At 35.9% G+C, this 21,974-nt stretch overlaps 1 pseudogene; it reads left to right on the top strand.

Annotated features, from left to right (window-relative positions):
• Nucleotides 1-21,604, top strand: part of LOC131032707 (uncharacterized) — a 138,917-nt pseudogene extending 117,313 nt beyond the window's left edge.
• Nucleotides 21,605-21,974: the final 370 nt, after the last annotated feature.

Here is a 21,974-nt window from a genome sequence, read left to right as displayed (position 1 = left end):
CCGTTTCATAGAAGGATTGCAGGTGAACTTGAGTTAATAGTTTTTGATGAGCAACAGTACCCTTAGAATATGGGTTAATCATTTTTTATGAACAACAAAAATGGTGACTTTGCTGGGGATGCTGAATAGAAATTGCCTAATTTCATATCTAGCCAGTTTGTCCATTGTATATGCACAGAGTTGAAAGTGATGTTATGGTGAAGAGAATGTTCCTTTTTTTGGATTTGTAGAATTATATGTTTGTCATGTCATATTTTATAAAAGAGTAATAGTAAATTCATGTTGTGAGCAAGTCCTCATAGCTGTATGCAAACTTTTTCCCAATTCCTTATTAGGTGGTGACTCCATGGTTTATACTAGTGTTGAATGTATGTGCAACTAGTATTGCATACGGTTTTATCATTTTATATATAGTGTAGAGATATGAGCTATCACTACTAATGCAGATTTACATGAATTCTTCATCATAAAAGCTTGATAAGAAAGTGCAGTCGCAAAATACACATAGATTTGGTGTTGATTTTCCCAAATCTATATGTTTGTGGCCTGGAAGAGTGTTTATTGCAGCGAGATTGAAGGAGACAATAAAGAATTTAAATGTGTTGAATGGAATTCTATTGTTTAAAATGTCCTCTATGTTAGAGGTGGCGAACCTGAGGTAAAAGACCATGTTGAAAGTGGAAGTTAATCTTTAGATCTACAAGTCCTATAGCTACAAACACCCACATATTTTCAGAAGTTTCAATGCAAGACATCTCTTCTAAAAATTTGAAAGAGAAAAATAGTTTCCCTATCTAGTGTTTTGTACTTTGTTGAAAGGGAAGAAAAAAAATATTTGCATATCCAAAGTGCTGTTAAGTTTCAAGATCTTATATGTTTTCCTATGATATGCAAGTATCCATGAGTTTTATGTCAAAAAGTGAAGAAGATAAATCTGTAGCTTGACATATTTAGAAGTTGTTGAATTTTTGGTGGGGTTGTGTATGAAGTTTGAGAAGTTACAATGTGCAGTCAATTATTTCAGCCCTAATCTTATTCACATATGACCATGCCTAGTGAAGTGTCAAAACCATGTAGTAGGAAAGGTTTCAGTATGAAGTATTATGCTGCTCTAAATTTCAAAGATGTTCCAGGTTACCCAAATCCCATACCCACATAAATTAGAAAGTATTTGCCAATATTTAGTGGGAAGAAATCAGAATCATCATGTTAACATGTGAAAAGATTTTCAGATTTGATAGGAGAGTTTGAAATTTGTCAAGAGGATGTGTGCATGAAGTTATTTGTCCAGTCATTGAAAGAGGATGCAAGGGATTGGTTCTCTTTTTGCCAGTAGATTGTATTTCCTCATGGGAAGAATTAATTTCAGACTTCATAGATCAATTTTTTGAAAAGGTGAGTGATTATGATATGCTGAAAGAATTCACTTACATACAAATCAGGGAAGATGAATTGGTACCAACATTTAATATCAGGTTTTCACAAGCATTGTCTAAAATTTACAGTAAATATAAATTTGATGATAAAGTATGTCTGGATATTTATATGATTTCTTTTGACAAGAAGATAAGTTTCTTATTGAGAAACAAAGAACCCAAAACTTTGTATGAAGCTTTCAACACAGCTAGGGACATTGAAAATAATTTGAAATTTGGGATATCCAAGAGATTTGTGCCTGCTATTGTTTCTTGCCAAAATACTGTTGATATTTTGGTATGGTTTTCTCATTGATGTCAACACCTACTAAAACACTAGCACTTTGGAGATCCAATGGCATTCACCGGCAAGCAAGTAACTATTGCATAGTTACTGGTATATGGTTTAACAGTAGGATATAATGATCACTGACACTTGAAATGATATGGAAGACACTTGGTAATATCGAAGACATCATGTGGACATCTTATCTTAATGAATTAATCATTGGTATATTCATATTTGCATATTTTCTTTTATCGGCAAATAGGTCCAGGGTTACCTAGGGTTACACCGACAGGTTTATCTTTTCCAGATCAGCATGGCATGCTATGGAAATGATTAATTATTGTTGTAAATGCATTAAGCCGACATGTTCAATCAGTTATTGCATCAAATATTATATTATTTGTAAATATTTTTTATTGTAATATCTTGTAGAGCTGACCTACTAAAACTGGTCTTAGGTTATGGTATAAAGGTAAGATCTTATTTGTAAGATCAAGTGTGGAATGTGAAAAAGAATTGTGTGAAGGTATATGCGAGATTAAGCAGTGCAATACATGCAGACATCATTTGAAGGTGAAGCTAGTTTTTTGTGAAATCATATCAGCATTACACTGGTACTGAATCCAGCATATGAAGATGCTATTTTGTGAAGTACATTCTTATTGGATTTAACCATCCAACTATAGTCAGTGTGACTCCCATTTTGTGATTGAATAGTGAGTTCTAGGTTGTTGGCCTTTCTGCATGTGCAGACCCCATTTATGTACACTTACTATCTCTAGTAGTGTCATCTAATTGTGGGTAAGGTTTCCCACCATGGTTTTTCCCCTTACAGGGTTTCCATGTACAAATATTGGTGTCATATGTTGTGGATGACTTTGTGTTTATGTTTCATGCATCAATCTTTACCGGTATAGCAACTAACTATTAAAACTATCTACCGACATACTTAATTGGTTTACCAGTATTAAGCATTAAGTTGGTTAAGTTGTTTTTGGTTTGAATTTATTTGACAACTGATTCACCCACCCCCCCCTCCCAATTGTCTCTGGGACCTAACAATTGGTATCAGAGCTTAGTCCTCTTTTGTAGAAGTTTAACAGCTTCAGGAGATCCAATGTCTACTAATTATTTTAGTAAGGATAGTCCTAAACTTGATGGAACCAACTATGGTATATGGAAGATCAGAATGGAGACACATCTAAATTCCATTGGTAAAGACATCTGGGAAGTTACAAAGAAAGGTTACATTGCTACTGTACCTGGTTAGCCTAGTCCAACTACCTTGGCTAAAGATGAGGAAAATGGTTGCAAAGCAAGAGAAGCACTTTTGATCGCATTATCAGATCAACAAATCATGGGATTATCAGATAGGTCTACTGCTAAAGCTATTTGGAATCATTTGGAAACACTGAATGAAGGAGATTCCATAGTCAAAATTGCAAAACTTGAAAGCTTCGGGGTCAGGTATGAACATATGAAAATGGAAGAAGATGAAAGGATTTCTACTTTTATGGAAAGAGTAAATGAAATTGTTTTGGGTATTAAATGTTGTGGAGGAACCTTAAGTGAAGATGAAATTGTTTCAAAAGTTTTAAGAGGATTGCCATCAGCATATAAAATGAAGGTTACTACTATAAATGAGTTAAGAACAATGCCTAATACATCAGTAACTAGGGATACATTGATTGGTAAACTTTCAGCTTTTAAAATTGAAGAATTTGGTCTTGTTGCTACTATTAAGATAGATTTAGCCTTTAAAGCATCAACATCATCTTCTCCATCATTTGACAAATCTGACTAGAAAGCCTTTTATGCAAGAGCACTTGAAGAAAGCAGGAAATAAAATGAAGAACTTGAAGCACTATTTGCAAGGAAAATTCCTAAAGGTCCAATTGGAAGTAAATATGAAGGTAAAGTACCCTTTAAATGTTTTAACTGCAATAAGATTGGTCATATGGCTTTGAGATGCCTTGATAGACATGCTAGACTAAGAGAAGAAGCTAGAAGAACATACAAGCCTAATCCAGAATATTAGAGATACAGATTTAAGAAGAACAAAGACAAATCTTGTTACATTGTTGATGAAGGTGTGACTGATGATTCTAATGAGGATCCAACAGACAATGGATGGGTTTTTGTTGCTACAATAGAAGATCAAACAACACCTACTGTTCAACCGATAGAACAAGCCCCGACAACTAAAGTTGAAGTAAAGGATGAATGGATCATTGACTCAAGATGCTCACATCATATGATAGGAGACAAAGGTAAGTTCTTGAACTTTCAAGAATACAATGGAGGTTTAGTAAGATTTGGAGATGACAAAGCCTATTCAATCAAAGGTAAGGGTACAATATCTCTTGATGGTAAGCATAACACTGACAGTGTTTACTATGTTGAAGGATTAAAGCATAATCTTTTAAGTGTTGGTCAATTAGTTGAGAAAGGATTTCAGTTACAATTTAAAAATGGAAAATGCAAAATCATGAATAGAACTGGTTTGGAAATTGCAAGTAGTAATCAGACTAGAGGTAATATCTTTCATTTGAATAACAGTGAAAAGACATGCTTGATTGCACGTATAGATGAAAGTTGGTTATGGCATAAGAGACTCTATCATGCAAACTTTGATTGCATGGTAAAGATCAGTACTACTAAGGCAGTTAGAGATCTACCTAAAATTGTCAAACCTCAGAATACAATATGTAAGGAAAGTCAATTTGGAAAACAAGTTAGAGCTAGTTTCAAAAGTATTCCAGAAAAATCCAATAATGCTTTTGATTTGATTCACACTGATTTATGTGGTCTAGTTAGAACTAAAAGCTTACAAGGTGATAGATATTTCATGCTAATCATTGATGACTATTCTAGAATGTGTTGGGTTACTTTTCTCAGAGAAAAATCAGAAGCACTTGGAAAGTTCAAACTATTCAAAACAATGGTTGAAAATGAAATCGGTAAGAAAATCAAATGCTTAAGATCAAATCAAGGAGGAGAATTCACATCTAAGGACTTTAATACATTTTGTGAAGTGAATGGAATCAGAAGATAGCTATCAGCACCTTGGACACCACAGCAGAATGGAGTTGCTGAAAGGAACAACAGAACTATCTTGGATATAGCAAGAAGTATGTTGTCAGAAGCAAATTTACCACATGTGTATTGGAGAGAAACAGTCATTACAATAGTCTATACATTCAACAAAGTTCACATCAAAGGTGAAACTGGTAACACCCCTCATGAACTATGGTTTGGTAATACTCCTACTCTTAAGTATTTCAAAAAATCTTGAAGTAAATGTTATATTAGAAGAGATGGGTATATTGGCAAATTTGATCCTAAAAGTGATGAAGGAATATTCCTTCTTTATTCATCTAAGAGCAAGGCATATAGATGTTTTAACAAGAGATTGCAGAAAATTGTTGAGAGTACAAATGTAAAAATTAATGAACAATTCAGAGGAACTTCAAGGTATATAGACTCTGAACCAGCAACAGAAATTGTGACAAATGAACCTACACCAAATCCACCGGTATAGAATGGAGATCCAGTTACCTCGGTACCATTTGAGGATTCCACAATAATTGAAGAACAACAGCAAACAAAGACACCTTGGTATGTAAGATTGAATCATTCTGAAGATCAGATAATGGGAAATAAATTTAAAGGAGTTATGACAATAGGAAGATTGGCAAATGAAGAGGTATGTCTTATTTCTCAAATTGAACCATCATCTATTAATGAAGCATGTGAAGACAAATTTTGGATTAAAGCTATGGAAGAAGAATTAGAACAAATTAAGAAAAAAAACACTTGGACATTAGTTCCTCGACCTAAAGATAAAAATGTAATTAGAACCAAATGGGTATTCAGAAACAAACTTAATGAAGATGGTAAGGTTGTCAAAAATAAAGAAAGACTAGTGTGTAAGGGATATTCTCAGAAAGAATGGAGTTGCTGAAAGGAACAACAGAACTATCTTGGATGCAGCAAGAAGTATGTTGTCAAAAGCAAATTTACCACGTGTATTGGAGAGAAGCAGTCATTACAATAGTCTATACATTCAACAAAGTTCACATCAAAGGTGAAACTGGTAACACCCCTCATGAACTATGGTTTGGTAATACTCCTACTCTTAAGTATTTCAAAAAATCTTGAAGTAAATGTTATATTAGAAGAGATGGGTATATTGGCAAATTTGATCCTAAAAGTGATGAAGGAATATTCCTTCTTTATTCATCTAAGAGCAAGGCATATAGATGTTTTAACAAGAGATTGCAGAAAATTGTTGAGAGTACAAATGTAAAAATTAATGAACAATTCAGAGGAACTTCAAGGTATATAGACTTTGAACCAGCAACACAAATTGTGACAAATGAACCTACACCAAATCCACCGGTATAGAATGGAGATCCAGTTACCTCGGTACCATTTGAGGATTCCACAATAATTGAAGAACAACAGCAAACAAAGACACCTCAGTATGTAAGATTGAATCATTCTGAAGATCAGATAATGGGAAATAAATTTAAAGGAGTTATGACAATAGGAAGATTGGCAAATGAAGAGTTATGTCCTATTTCTCAAATTGAACCATCATCTATTAATGAAGCATGTGAAGACAAATTTTGGATTAAAGCTATGGAAGAAGAATTAGAACAAATTAAGAAAAATAACACTTGGACATTAGTTCCCCGACCTAAAGATAAAAATGTAATTAGAACCAAATGGGTATTCAGAAACAAACTTAATGAAGATGGTAAGGTTGTCAAAAATAAAGAAAGACTAGTGTGTAAGGGATATTCTTAGAAAGAAGGAGTTGATTACAACGAAACCTTTGCACCGGTAGTTAGAATTGAGGCAGCCAGATTATTCTTAGCTTTTGCAGCTCACAAGAACTACAAAGTTTATCAAATGGATATTAAATGTGCATTTTTGAATGGAGATCTTGAAGAGGAAGTATACATTGAACAACCTGATGGATTTTCTTTGACAGATGACAATGATATGGTTTGTAGGTTAAGAAAAACTCTGTATGGATTAAAACAAGCTCCAAGAGCTTGGTATGGAAGATTGGATAAGTATCTTTTAAAGATTGGCTTTACTAAAGGAAATGCAGACAATAATTTATATTACAAAATAACTAATGATGACATCTTGATTATAGAAGTATTTTTTGATGATATAATCTTTGGAGGAGAAGATGGTTTATGTAAGGAATTTTCTACTAAAATGCATCAAGAATTTGAAATGTCTATGATTGGAGAAATAAAATTCTTTTTAGGTTTGCAGATTTCACAGACTGATAAAGGTATATTCTTGAGTCAATCCAAATACTTGAAAGAGTTACTAAAGAAATTTGGGATGGAGAACTCTAAACTGGTAAGCACACCTATGACTACAAATGACAAATTATCTCAAAGGGATGAATCTACACCTGTTAATCCAACTAGATACAAATCTATGATAGGAGGTTTATTGTATTTGACACAAGCTAGACCTGATATTATGAATGTTGTATGTATTGTTTCTAGATTTCAAAGTAATCCTAGAGAAAATCATGAATCAGTAGTAAAAAGGATTTTCTAGTACTTACAAGGCACTATAAATCTTGGATTATGGTATCCTAGAGATGAAAACTTTGAATTATGTGCATACATAGATGCAAATTGGGCAGGAGATGTGGATGATAGAAAAAGCACCACCAGTGGAGCATTGTTTCTTGGAAACAGACTAGTTTCTTGGCTGAGTAAGAAACAAAGTTGTACATCTTTATCAACAGCAGAATTAGAATATGTTGCAACAACAACTAACTGTACACAGGTACTATGGCTTAAGCAAATGTTGAAAGACATAAAGGTAAAATGCGAGGAACCTATTACCATATATTGTGATAACACTGTAGCAATTGATATATCTAAGAATCCAGTACTACATTCTAAAACAAAACATGTTTCTATCAAACTAAATTTTCTAAGGGAAAAAGTTGAAGAAAAGGAGATAAAATTGGTTTATGTGAATACTAAAGAACAACTCGTAGATATTTTCCCAAAACCTTTGCCTAAGGAGACTTTTGAATATCTCAGAGGTTAGCTTGGAGTCATACCACCACAAGTAGAGACTTAGATAGTTGATGATTGTCATCAACTGGCATAATTAAAAGACAAATCTTTTACTCCGGCCTTTGATGAGGAGGCTACTTCTTAGGGGGAGTAGTTGGTATACTGAATTGATTGGTATTTTGTATATGAACTTGGTTTTATTATAACTTTGGCATTTGATGTCAAAGGGGGAGAGATATATATGGAAAAACACATTATCTTTTGGAGAGATTGGTATGGAAACTTTGGAAAACACATGTTGCTCCTAGGGGGAGAGATTGTTGTTTGGGAGAGACTATTACTCTCTGTATTCTGGTTATGATCTTTTTGGAGATTGTTGGTTTTGGGCATTTCTTTTTTGGCACTTTGATGGTTTTTCCATCTTGTGTTTCCATAAATGCCAAAGGGGGAGATTGTTGCTATTTTGGTATGGTTTTGTCATTTATGTCAACACCTACTAAAACACTAGCACTTTGGAGATCCAACAACATTCACCGGCAAGCAACTATTGCATAGTTACTGGTATATGGTTCACCGGTAGGATATAATGATCACCGACACTTGAAATGATATGGAAGACACTTGGTAATATCGAAGACATCATGTGGACATCTCATCTTAATGAATTAATCATTGGTATATTCATATTTGCATATTTGCTTTTATCGACAAATAGGTCCAGGGTTACCTAGGGTTACATCGACAGGTTTATCTTTTCTAGATTAGCATGGCACCCTATGGAAATGATTAATTATTGTTGTAAATGCATTAAACCAACATGTTCAATCAGTTATTGCATCAAATATTATATTATTTGTAAAATGTTTTTATTGTAATATCTTGCAGACCTAACCTACTAAAATTGGTCTTAGGTTATGGTATAAAGGTAAGATCTTATTTGTAAGATCAAGTGTGGAATGCGAAAAAGAATTGTGTCAAAGTATATGTGAGATTAAGTAGTGCAATACACGCAGACATCATTTGAAGTTGAACTAGGTTTTTGTGAAAGCATATCAGCATTACACCGGTACTAAATCCAGCATATGAAGATGATATTTTGTGCACTACATTCTTATTGGATTTAACCATCCAACTGTAGTCAGTGTGACTCCCATTTTGTGATTGAGCAGTGAGCTCTAGGCTGTTGGCCTTTTTGCATGTGCAGACTCCATTTATGTACACTTACTATCTGTATTACTATCATCTGATTGTGGTTAAGCTTTCCCATCATGGTTTTTCCCCTTATAGGGTTTCATATGTTGTGGATGACTTTGTGTTCATGTTTCATGCATTAATCTTTACTGGTATAGCAATTAACTATTAAAACTATCTACCGACATACTTAACTAGTTTACCAGTATTAAGCATTAAGTTTGTTAAGTTGTTTTTGGTTTGAATTTATTTGACAACTGATTCACTCCCCCCCTCTCAGTTGTCTCTGGGACCTAACAAATACCTTCAATGGTGAAATACCATGTGAAGTTGAATAAATCATTCCTTGTCCAAATATGTTAAGCTCTGCTATTCCAAATGGTTTTGCTGATGCATGTGGTTCAAATTTAGATGAGTCAAGAATCTCTGCTGTCAATGTCGGTTGTCTCTCATAGTAATGATGGAATGATTAGTGGGAAATGTTGTGATAATGCTGATACAAAGATATATATATATATATATATATATATATATATATATATATATATATATATATATATATATATATATATATATATATATATATATATATATATATATATATATATAAGATAAGTACCATTTGATTTGTATGACGGTTATGCTAATTATGTGACTACAAATTATCAAGTAAATCATGCATCTCTCAAGGTTAATAATAATGAAATTAATGAGGATGATAACCATCGGTCTTTACATGCTACTGATGTATTTGATGTTGAAACACCAAATACTGAGGGATCACTAAGTGTTGTTGATTATGTAAGTGAAGATGTGCAATATGATGTAAATTAGATTCTGATTATGTCTGATAAAATTGAAAATGAAACTGTGGATGATGTTGATAGTGTTTTCAATGCAAGTATACCCAGTGATGAATGTGTTTCAAAATGGAGTGGTGTTGCTGATTATGAGGACACTGATTTTGATTTTCAGCACCTTGAAGGTATACAAATGAACAATGAAGAGCAATTTCAGAATGAGAGTGATCTTGGCATGCGTTATTCACTTTCTTATGATCAGCAAATGAATGTCAGTCATGCAGCTGATGATGGTTATGAGAATTCTTATTATTCATCTTGTGAAGATGATATAAGAGGAGACCAAGTTATATACTTCAGTCATGAATCTGAAAATGAAAGTATTTTTGAAGATAAAAATATATGTGATAGTGTGGATAATGTTTTATTTTCAAATTTAAATGAACTCATATTTGAATGTTTTTAGAATTTGAAGTACCATGAAGAGAATGTGAATGTTTATAGTATGCTTGAACTGGATATGGAGTTCTTTGCCTTTGATGTTAATGTTCATGGTGTTGATTTCATTATGGAAAATGATGAAGTTTCCCCTTGTGTTGAACAAGTTTGTAATGCTGATGAAGTTTTGAACAATAGTAGCATGTGTTGTAAAATTTTACTTCATGATGAAGATAAGAGGCATGGGTTATGTGATGATTACTTTAGACCACAGATGGAAGTTTTTCAGGTGGATGTAAGTTTGAATGAGAAAGACTTAGCTGAGGATTTGCTTCAGCCAGAGGTATGCATTCTTTTCCATGAATGGGATATTGAGGATGCAGATGTGTTGAGTTTGATAAATGAGGATAATATAGAATGTGATCAACATAGTGAAGTATCACATCTGGATCATGATATTTATGTTCCTTGTTTGCATCAATTGGTTAGTAATGCCCCTCATTCTATGAATTTAAATGATAATAAGGCATGTGCTAATGAGAATTACAATATTGAGATTGAATGCTTTATTTTTGAAATTCAGCATAATGATGTCTTGCAAATGATACAATTGATTGGGATAGTGAAATGTATGGCAGCTTGTGGGAAGGCCTCTATTGTGAGTTGTCTCATGATTTTACTTTTGAAATATTGTGTGATTACAAAGTTCAAAATCAGGCAAAAGGTATGCACACTAGCTATTGTGATAATGAGATGAAAGAGGTTGATTATAGGGATTATGCTCAGTTGTTGTTGAAAGGTACCTTTGTTTGGATCATGATGTCAGGTGATGAGAATCATATTTTTGACAGAGGTAAATGCTAAGATTGTTTGGAGTAGTTTATAATTAGTTATAAGTATGTTTGTATATCTTGTATAGTTTCTTTGCTTCAGTTGTGTGGTTTTCAATAAAGTGCCCTATTGTTTGGGTAGAATAAGGATGCCCTATTTTTTGAGAAGAGAAGAGAGTATTTCATTTTTGGGTGGTCTGCTTAACCATAGATTCTAAATTCTTTTGTTGATCTTGCAATCAACCATCTCCAGTCAGAGCCACTGTTGGGACTCATTAATTTTGAGTCAACTTTTGAGCCCCATTTCGAAATCTTGATATTGCATTTTTAGAAAGGCACCTAATCTCATTCAAGTGGCCTAGTTAGAGAGAGAGTAAAATGGAGCTAGTTGATTTTCAGGGGGTATGGCTTGGGAAGCACATCCTACACATTTCATTTGGCCTATGAGGTGATGTGCAACTTTCAAATTTCATTTTGGATCAATTTATCAGGTACCCATTTCAAGGGGTGAGCTGAAAGTGCATTTTAGGTGCAAATGCAGATTTTACCAAGTAGCCTACTTTGAGTGCTTATATATTTTTCCTATTGATCGTCATGGTAAAAATCAAAAGGGATTCAATTATATGCATAAATGTGAGTCAGCTTGCAAATTTTCAAGTCTTTATGAATCCATTTGCTCAATTTTTAAAGCTCAATCCATTTGCAGTTTGTGTTGTTTGACAAGTCCCTGTTTCAGCTACTAGTTGAAGCCCTATTTTGCATAAGTGTAAAAGTTGCCTCAGTAAGTGTTATGTCAGAATGTTTGTTCCGGGATATTTTTGGTATAAATGACAAGCTAAATTTCTAGTTTCAAGCTCTTGCTAATCCGTTGGATCAGTTTTTAAAAGGGTTCATTGAGCCATCTGTTTCAGTGATCCGTACTTTCATTGCCATATCAGTTAAAGTGGCTATTTTCATGAGCGCACCATTTGCACCCAGTCAGCCTTTTGGTCAAACTGAGTATTCTAAGTTTTGATATGTACTTCAAGGTACCTATGCCTCATATTTGAGGGTCTACAGAGATCATTTGATATTTTTAAGAAAGGCATCATGAGTTGCCTGCACATTGACTTCATCAGGTTTGTAGTGTCGACAAAGCCAGTTGGTCATTTTTGATAATTAATATCTCTTCACTTGGGATTCATCTTGAAAAATTGTTTGGTAGAGTTCATGCTTGTATATCAGAGTACACGGCTGTCAGATGGTGAGGTCCAGAAAGGTGTTTTGACTAGTTTGAAAATTATGTCTTCGCGATTAAATGCAAAAAAAGTGGCACAAGTGCCTGAAAGTTGCAAAACTTAGTTTGATGATCCGAAAATGGTGTCAATCATTTCCAGAGGTATGTTTAATATTCCTAAGGCATTTCAAAGGTCAGTTGCATAAAAACAATTTTTTTTTTAGCCGGACCCACTTTGGGGCCGACCTGACTTGCCACTTCATGCATTTTTTCAGGCTAAGTTTAATTTGTTATTTTAAATCATGTGCTATATGATTTAAGTTTTAAGAAGATCTTGAAATGATGGAAGACATATCAAGTTCAGGGCCAACAATTAATTGAAGTCGATCGATTCCAGAGAGTGATGATGATAAAGACCAACTCAATGGCAAAGAATGGACTTTACATCATAGAGCTGGCCAATTCCACTTTCTTATATAACCAAAAGGTAAAAAAATAATACTTTGGCCTTTAGAAAATCTTGAAGGAATCAAGGATTTGGATAATAATGGTTAGTGTGAGGAGAAGATGATGATGGTATGCCTTTGATGTAAAAATTGGGAATTATATGTATATCTAATTACTAGAATTTGCAGAATTGAAGTAACCTCTTCTTTTTCATTCAAGCCACCAAGCAGAGTGACACAGAGGGTGCAAGTGATCAAAATGATTTATTGTCTCAAGATCTTGGGTGGTACATACTCAGGGAAAATCAAGAATATGTTGGTCCCTATAATGTTGTTGAACTGCAAGAATATTATGAATCAGGTTACTTCACGGGGAGCACACTGTTATGGGCTGGAGGCAGAAGCAGAGGCTTTGAAGTCCCAAACAATAGAGGAGGCAGACACCGCCTTTGTTAGAGAAGAAGATACAAGCAATGCTAATGAAAGGCCTTGTACTCATCCAGATGGATAAGAGGAATTTATAGATGATGATGGAACTGTATACAAATGGGACCGTAATCTTCGGGCTTGGGTTCCACAAGATGGCTCTTTTCATAAAGAATCACTTTATGGTGAAGATGAAATGACATTTGTCGATGAGGAGTAAATAATGTCAGTGCCGAATGTGAAAAAAATCTCTTTTGAAAATAAATTCCAAGCTGCGTTTCCAACTGTAAAGTGGAAAAAATCGCGATCGAACCCTAGTTGCTCTCCCCTCTTCCAACTCCAAGGAGAGAGAAGGGAGGTTCGCTAGGATTCGATCGTTTTCACTTATGGGGGATACTTTACATTCAAAAGAGGGGTTGAAACCCACAAGATCCAATCCCATGCAATGCAAGATTGGATGCTAAATGAGTTTCAAGGGTTAAGACAGCAAGGCTACCCTCTTTTGTAAAGAATGTGCATAGGAGAATTAAGCTAGGAATGCATAGAAAGTGACAAAGATTCACTTATAAACTAAGATAGGAATACAGTATGAAGGTACGGACCTGGAATTAGCAGTAAAATGTCGATACGGTGCTATCCTGCAAATTTGAGCAAAAGTTGTCGGGACGATGGTGCCCGGCGCCACGGTCCTCTGAAAAATCCACGAAATGAAGGGGGATCTGTTCATCTCTGCACAAGGATTCCAGATCTTCAATTTCAGCCACGTACCTGCAATCTACACACAGAAAAGAGAAGACGATTGGGGGGTTAGGGATTAGGGGTTTGCCTTTAGGTCAAACCCCGGTTTTGGAATTAACCAAGAAATGAGCAAGAGCTGTGAATGTAAATGACTGTAAAACAAGTACTAATACCTTGTTCTAAGGATGTTTGTATCCTTATGTGCGAAGGTTTAGATGTTGTATGTTGTATGTTGTAGTAGTATGTGATCTCCTCTTCAATGGTTGAATCCTTGTCTTGAATGCAACACTTAGCCTTGAATGGAGACTTGAAACGATCAATTGCTTAAAGGAATGCTTGAATGCTTGAATGCTTGAGTATAGTTTCCATGCTTTGTACACATCTCCTCTTCATCCTCCCAAATGAGAGAGAAAAATGTAGTTTATATACTTGTCAATTAGGGCTGATAGACTGATTTTCCCGACCTTAGGCCGACCAGGAAAGTTAATTTCCAAATTGCAAACAAAAAGACCCGAGACCCCTTAGGAGACCGGGCCCAAAATAGGACCCAGGGACCAGGGCGCTGGGCGCCATGGTCCTGGAGACCAGGGCGCTGGGTGCCCTAGTCCTGAGGGACCAGGGCACTGGGCGCTCTGGTCCCACCTCCCGGGACATCAGGGTGCAAGGAGGTTCAGGCCAGGGTACTTGAAAAATGCAGTTTTTGGTGTCGTGAGCAAGTTTCGGGGTCTCCATTCAGGTTGCGTGTTGCGTCACCATCGTGAAGACCGAAATGCAATCGAAATTGCAAGTGTCGTAATTTTAGGACGCTACATTTAGCCCCCACTTTAGCGGGAGTATAGGCGTATGCTCATACTTCCGGTAAAGTACAAGGAAACAACATTGAAAGACTTTCACCACGTCAAGGAGGCAAGACACACCAAGCCCCCAGTGGACTAAGGATCTTACGACTTCGATTGACAAAGTAAAAGGAAAGATCACGAGGGAGAACCATGACTGTCAGTAGTAAGGTTCCCTCACTATGAGTCATGCAAGAAAGATATCAAAAATTTTCAAGGCAAAGCTAAATTTGTCAAGAAATTTTCAAGTATCTTGAAAAGATATGAACAGGATGTATGCCCCCCTACGTTAAAGCGATCGCACATGCCTCACCGGGGGTGATTGTTTTAATGTAGTGATACACATAAGAATGAGAAAGGAAAGGAGCACGTTATCACAAGGGTTTAGCCCCCAAGTGTGAGATAAGCCCAAGGATAATAGACACAAAACACAAAGCACGAGGTGACTTCGCTTTCCTTGGGGTCAGTATGCTGTATGATAAGTCATGTATATATATCATATGTATGTATGCATAATTGTTCTTCATTCTCAAATCAAGGAAGGTCACCTAGAAGAAGGGAACACATGTGTCTTTTGAGTCAACATGAGAGAGATCGAGAGATCTCAATGCTTTGCATCATCCTCAAGTAGACAACACTAAGGACAACAAATAGAAGAATGAGAATAACATATAGAAGAAGTAACACAAGAGAGGAGGAGAGAATTTGCTATGCTAATGTAACTAGTCTAGCATGTCATCTACCCCCCGATCTTGTTGATCAATGTTTCGGGAAGGCAGGGAACATGCTAGAGGAGGAACATTCAACACAACAGATGGAGCTATCACAAGATCCAAACAAGGGCTATGTTCATGTTCTGAGCCACATTGTTCTTGTCTAGGAGCTAGGATAAGTGCTTTAGAAAATTCAGTAGATAAATGGTTATCAATATCAACAAGTTCATATTCACTATCAGAAGCAAGAGAAGTAATATTTTCATCATGAATAACATTTTCATCTGTATCATCATCAAGATTTATAAAAATAGGATCTTTAACTCGCACAGGATCAAGACCATCATGCATCTTATGTTTAGGAGATTTAGGCTCAATGTCCGGCTGAGGAGAAAATGGAATAATGCTTGTTGAAGGTGTTTTTGGAGATTGTAAAGTTTGAGAAGCAGTTGCTTGAGCTCTGAGACGACGCTTTCGTCGGCGTTCACGTGCAGAACGATTTCGTCTAGTTTTAGTAGGAAGTGGAGAAGATTGAGGAGGAGGAATGTTCTCATCCTTATCACTTGGGTGTTTAGGTTGTTGTCTCTTAGGCTGAATAATAGGAGAAGAAGAAGGTCTCTTCTCTCTATAAAAGGAAGGAGGAGGAACTGCTCCATATAAAGGAGGAATTTTTGGTTTAGGAAGGAGACCAAGTCCATCATGACGAGGAGGTATAGGTCTACTTTTAGGAAGTTTATTAGACATAGACATAGTCACATCCATAGGGATGGGTTGGGAATCTTCTTGAGGAAAGACATTAGTTTCATCTTTCAAAGGAAGAACTTCCTTCTCAAGAATGATAGGAATGTCAAGTTTAGCTGTTCTAGGTTCACTTAAAGATAGAATCATATCTGTTTTCCACTTTTGATAAGATTTGAAAAGATGATCACTTCGCGGAGGAAGGGATTGGAATTGTTTAGGCCAAAAGTAATCAAGAGGAACACTAGAGGTTCTTTCAGCTAGTTTAAAGAGGCTATGATTGACAGTAACAACTTCACCATTATGGGGAAATTTCAAACACTTATGAATAGGAGAAGCAATAGCTTTCATGGAAGATAGCCAAGGATAGCCAAGCTTCACACGAAATTGTTTGGAAGATGGAATAATAGAAAAGTTCACATCAAGGGATTTGTTATAGACCTCAATAGGCAGTGTAATAGAACCAATTGCAGGAGAAGAAAATGCATCAAATAGTTTCACAATCACATCTGTTTTGTCATAAATCACTTGATTCAATTGCAAAGTAAAAAGAAATTCTTCAGTAATAACATTAACCATGCACGAAGGATCAATAAGCACTCCACGGCAAGGTGTATTTTTGACTTTTACAACTATGTATAAAGGACCATCAGGTGCCCTAATGGTTTCATTGGAATCAAATGTGATGGAAGGTTCTTTAGGGTTTTCTTGCTGCTCTACAAAGTTAATCACATTTGGAGTCATAGACACAAGACCATTAGATGAAAGAGAGGAATCATTAGTCTCAATCGCATTAGAGGTATGAGAAGGTAATGGATCAGTGAAAATCTGAAGATTTTGATTAGGAGGAGCTACAGATGTATTGCCTTTATCATTCACTCCAGAAACAGAGATAGTATTATTATCAATCAAATCTTGAATTTTACCCTTTAAAGAAAAACATTTTTCAGTATCATGCCCAGGCTAACGATGAAATTGACAAAAGGCTTTGCTATCAAAATAAGGTGAAGTAATCTTTGCAGGATCAATTTGTCTTATAGGAGGAAGAGTAAGCACATTTTGTTCCAATAACTTATTCATAATACTATGCAATGATTCATTCAAAGGAGTAAACTTTCTTTCTCTCTTGAAAAACTTAGAAATAGGAGACACACCTGATGCTGCATTCACATTGTTGTTGATGATGTTTTCATTGAATTTGATGGAGTCTCTGTTCAGTTTAAACTTCCCAAATGGTTGTTGACTGCTATCACCCTTATCACTCGGAGCCATAGGATGTGATTGTTCCATTTGACTCACAGTCAGTTGATAATTGTGAAGAGTGGCACACAACTGTTGGAAAGAAGTAAACTCAGAAAACAAAAGTTTGTCTTGAATATCTTTTTGTAAATTAGAAATAAAGATTCTTTGAATATCATTGTCAGGCACTAGAAAAGAAATTTGAGCATACAAATGCTTATATCTACCAATGAAATCAGTCACTTTTTCTTTAACACCTTGTTTACAATGCATTAAATCAATCAAAGTAACTTTAGGACTTATATTGTTTTGAAATTGTTGAATGAAAGCATTTGCAAGTTGTTCGAAAGAAGTAATAGAATAGGAAGGCAATGAGCAATACCATTGTAGGGCTTTGTCTCTTAATGTTCTATTAAACAATTTTGCAAGCAACCTTTGGTCATAAGCAAAATCGGTACAAATTGTTTGAAAAGTCTTAACATGTGTTAGAGGATCACCTTTACCATTATAAAGCTCCAAATGCGGGATTTCAACATGTTTAGGAGGGATAGCTCGAACAATGTCAAGAGAAAGTGGGCTCACAACATCAAATGTGGGTACACTAAACTTAGATTGATTCATAGAGGCAATTTGTTGCTGTAAAGAAGAGACAGTTTGTGCAAGATTGTTAATGGTCGCTTCAGTCGAAGAGTTCATATTAGATGTGTTAGATTGAGATGGAGGTGTTATGTTATTGAAAGAAGGTAAAGAGTGAGGTAGTGGGGCCCTATGATAATTAGTCATAGGAGATGATTGGATAGGAGGAACACTACAAGGAGGAATGGAATGATTAAATGAATTGCCCCCTTGCGTCATGTTCATTTGTGGAGATATAATAGGGACACTCATTGAAGGAATGAATGAAGAAGTCGGATTAAATGAAGGAAGAGGGTTAATTGAAGAAGAAGGGTTGCCCCCATGACTGGTGATCACAGGAGGAATGTCTTGTGTAGAAGTAGCCATTATGTTTGATGTAAAGGTAGGTATGCTAGCAATAGAAGTCATCAAAGGAATAAAATGATTGACTTGTGTAGGAGGTTGTGTATAACCTAAAGTTTCGGCACAACTCTTCATAGGCATCACGTTCGAATTCACAATGTGTGAAATACCACGCAAAATATCAATTCCATTCTTATCACTTTGAAGCATACATTTTAGACCCTCAATTAAAGGAAGAGCTTGACTATCAGGGTATTCTTGAGACATCCATTGTCGAAAATCGTCAAATTGGTTATCCAATTTCGAAAGTTGTTCTTCAGAAACCTCATGGAGAGCTTCTTCATCATTAGGAGGATTAGCGGAATTGCCCATGTCCTCGTTAAAAAGGCTATTCAAATTAGGTTCCATCTCCTTAGTAGTTAAACCTCGGAAAGACTTAATTCTATGGCTTCATCTAACGGGAATAGTGTAAGTAGGGCTTATTGTTGTAAAACTCATGCACTAGAGAAGGAGAGAAAATTTTGATTTTAGAGGTAGCAATTTTTAGTAAAATCAGCCAATCTTCTGGATTTAAGCTGTTAAATGCAATCACGACAGTCTCCCGAAATTTTGAAAAAAATGTCCGGGACCGTGGCGCTCGGAGTGCAACACGGTCCTTGCAAATTTTTTTGAAATTTGCAGGGATGAAAGGTATGATGATTTTAAAGCCAATCTGAAAAAATTGAGTGATTTTACGATCTGTAGATAGGCCAAATTAAAGTTGCAATCTCAAAATTGAACCCTACCCAGATTGTCGAAAAAATGCAAATTTTGAATTTTGAAAAAAAAAAAAGAGGGAAACTGAAATTTTGAATTTTATGATTTTAGAGGGAATGTCAAAAGCAATGCAAGTTTTGAAATTCAAAAATTGACTCAATTTCACGCAAAATTCAATTTTGAAAGCGGAAATCAAAGTTGTTGTAATTAAGCACTTAATTTCAAAAGTCACAAAATGCAAGAATTTGAATAAAGCACTGAAATTTTTAATGGATGTTAACGCACTTTTCAAATTTAGGACAGTAAGAACACAATTTTGACACAAAATTTCAGTTTCAATGATTTTTGAATGTTTAAAAGCCTTAATCCAAGCAATCACAAGACCAACTTTGACTGTAATTTTGAAGGTGTTAAAATTGATAAAATCAGCCAAAATTCTAGATTTTAGTAGAAAAATACAGTAAGATCTCGCTCTCGAAATTTTGGAAGAAATGTCGGGGACGATGGCACTCGGCGCCACTATCCTCGCAACTTTTTTCCAAATTTTCAAGGATGAAAGATATTGTGATTTTATTGCGGAATCCAAAGTTACAGCTGATTTGGAGATGTTTTGATCAGTGAAATTGTCGAACAAAGGTTGAATCAAGAGGGTTTCAAAAATTAGGGTTTTGACACTTAACCACTTAATTTTCAAAATTAAAGCATAGATATGAATTGATAATTTGTAATAGAAGGGCAGATCTGAAACAAGCATCAACAATTAAATATTTCACAAGTTTAATTACTAAAAAGAAATTTTAGGGTTTTTATACAATCACCTCTAAAATTTTGCAAAAGATCAAACATGGAAATGTAATCAATTTTTTCAGATCTAAGCATGAAAAATCAGAAAGGATGTTCACGTCGGGTTCACCAAAATGTAAAGCAGAAAAAATCACGATCGAACCCTAGTTGCTCTCCCCTCTTCCAACTCCAAGGAGAGAGAAGGGAGGTTCACTAGGATTCGATGGTTTTCACTTAGGGGGGAGACTTTACATTCAAAAGAGGGGTTGAAACCCACAAGATCCAATCCCACGCAATGCAAGATTGGATGCTAAATGAGTTTCAAGGGTTAAGACAGCAAGGCTACCCTCTTTTGTAAAGAATGTGCATAGGAGAATTAAGCTAGGAATGCATAGAAAGTGACAAAGATTCGCTTATAAACTAAGATAGGAATACAGTATGAAGCTGCGGACCTGGAATTAGCAGTAAAATGTCGATACGGCGCTGTCCTGCAAATTTGAGCAAAAGTTGTCGGGACGATGGCGCCCGGTGCCACGGTCCTCCGAAAAATCTGCGAAACGAAGGGGGATCTGTTCGTCTCTGCACAAGGATTCCAGATCTTCAATTTCAGCTGCGTACCTGCAACCTACACACAGAAAAGCGAAGATGATTGGGGGGTTAGGGATTAGGGGTTTTCCTTTAGGTCAAACCCCGGTTTTGGAATTAACCAAGAAATGAGCAAGAGCTGTGAATGTAAATGACTGTAAAACAAGTACTAATACCTTGTTCTAAGGATGTTTGTATCCTTATGTACGAAGGTTTAGATGTTGTATGTTGTATGTTGTAGTAGTATGTGATCTCCTCTTCAATGGTTGAATCCTTGTCTTGAATGCAACACTTAGCCTTGAATGGAGACTTGAAATGATCAATTGCTTAAAGGAATGCTTGAGTATAGTTTCCACGCTTTGTACACATCTCCTCTTCATCCTCCCAAATGAGAGAGAAAAATGTAGTTTATATACTTGTCAATTAGGGCTGATAGACTGATTTTCCCGACCTTAGGCTAACCAGGAAAGTTAATTTCCAAATTGCAAACAAAAAGACCCGAGACCCCTTAGGAGGCCGGGCCCAAAATAGGACCTAGGGACCAGGGCACTGGGCGCTCTGGTCCCACCTCCCGGGACATCAGGGTGCAAGGAGGTTCAGGCCAGGGTACTTGAAAAATGTAGTTTTTGGTGTCGTGAGCAAGTTTCGGGGTCTCCATTTAGGTTGCATGTTGCGTCGCCATCGTGAAGACCGAAATGCAGTCGAAATTGCAAGTGTCACAATTTTAGGACGCTACACCAACTACAGATCCAAAATCTGGTTCAAAATAGAAGTCGAAGGACATCCATACTGAGAGTGAGAAGGAAGCCAACAAACCACCAGATACTTGGTTTGATTTAGTCAACACACATGTTTATGTGATAGGATTACCAGAAGATGTTACTCTTAAGGAAATTATAGAGGTATTCTCAAAATATGGTATCATCAAGGAGGACCCTGACACAAAAAAAACCTATAATGAAGCTTTACGTTGACAAAGAGACTGGTAAACAAAAAAGAGATGCACTTGTAACATACTTGAAGGAGCCTTCAGTGGATTTGGCACTTCAAATTTTGGATGGTACTCCTTTACGCCCTGGTGGGAAACAAGTTATGTCTGTCAGTCGTGCATTTGAGCAGTAAGTTGTTCAAGTGAAATTCAAGGACCGCCAACATGGTCTAAAGTGCATGCATGCAAGTGAGTGGTGGTCTGGTGAGTAGGAAAGGTGATAAAGCCCCTTCAAGAAAATGCAGTTGCTAAGTGTATTGCCAGTTTCTTCATTAGTAGCCACTCAGAAAAACTTGCAGTTCCAGGCAAAATGCTTAATCCCACATTTGCTGGGGATTGAGACTTTTTGATATTTATAAATAAGGCTTTACCCATCTATAATGTCAAAGCCTTAAGGGCTTTTGATAGATGGTGTTGGCTGGGACCAAGCGGACCCCACACATGTGGGTATGCTTCTCAAGGTAACCAAGGAGGCTGAGTGGTGACCAAGTGGACCCCACACAA

The sequence above is a fragment of the Cryptomeria japonica genome, chromosome 5, assembly GCF_030272615.1.
Source record: "Cryptomeria japonica chromosome 5, Sugi_1.0, whole genome shotgun sequence".
NCBI lineage: Eukaryota > Viridiplantae > Streptophyta > Pinopsida > Cupressales > Cupressaceae > Cryptomeria > Cryptomeria japonica.
Note: the sequence above shows the minus strand (reverse complement) of the source record. Positions and strands in the feature narration are given on the sequence as shown.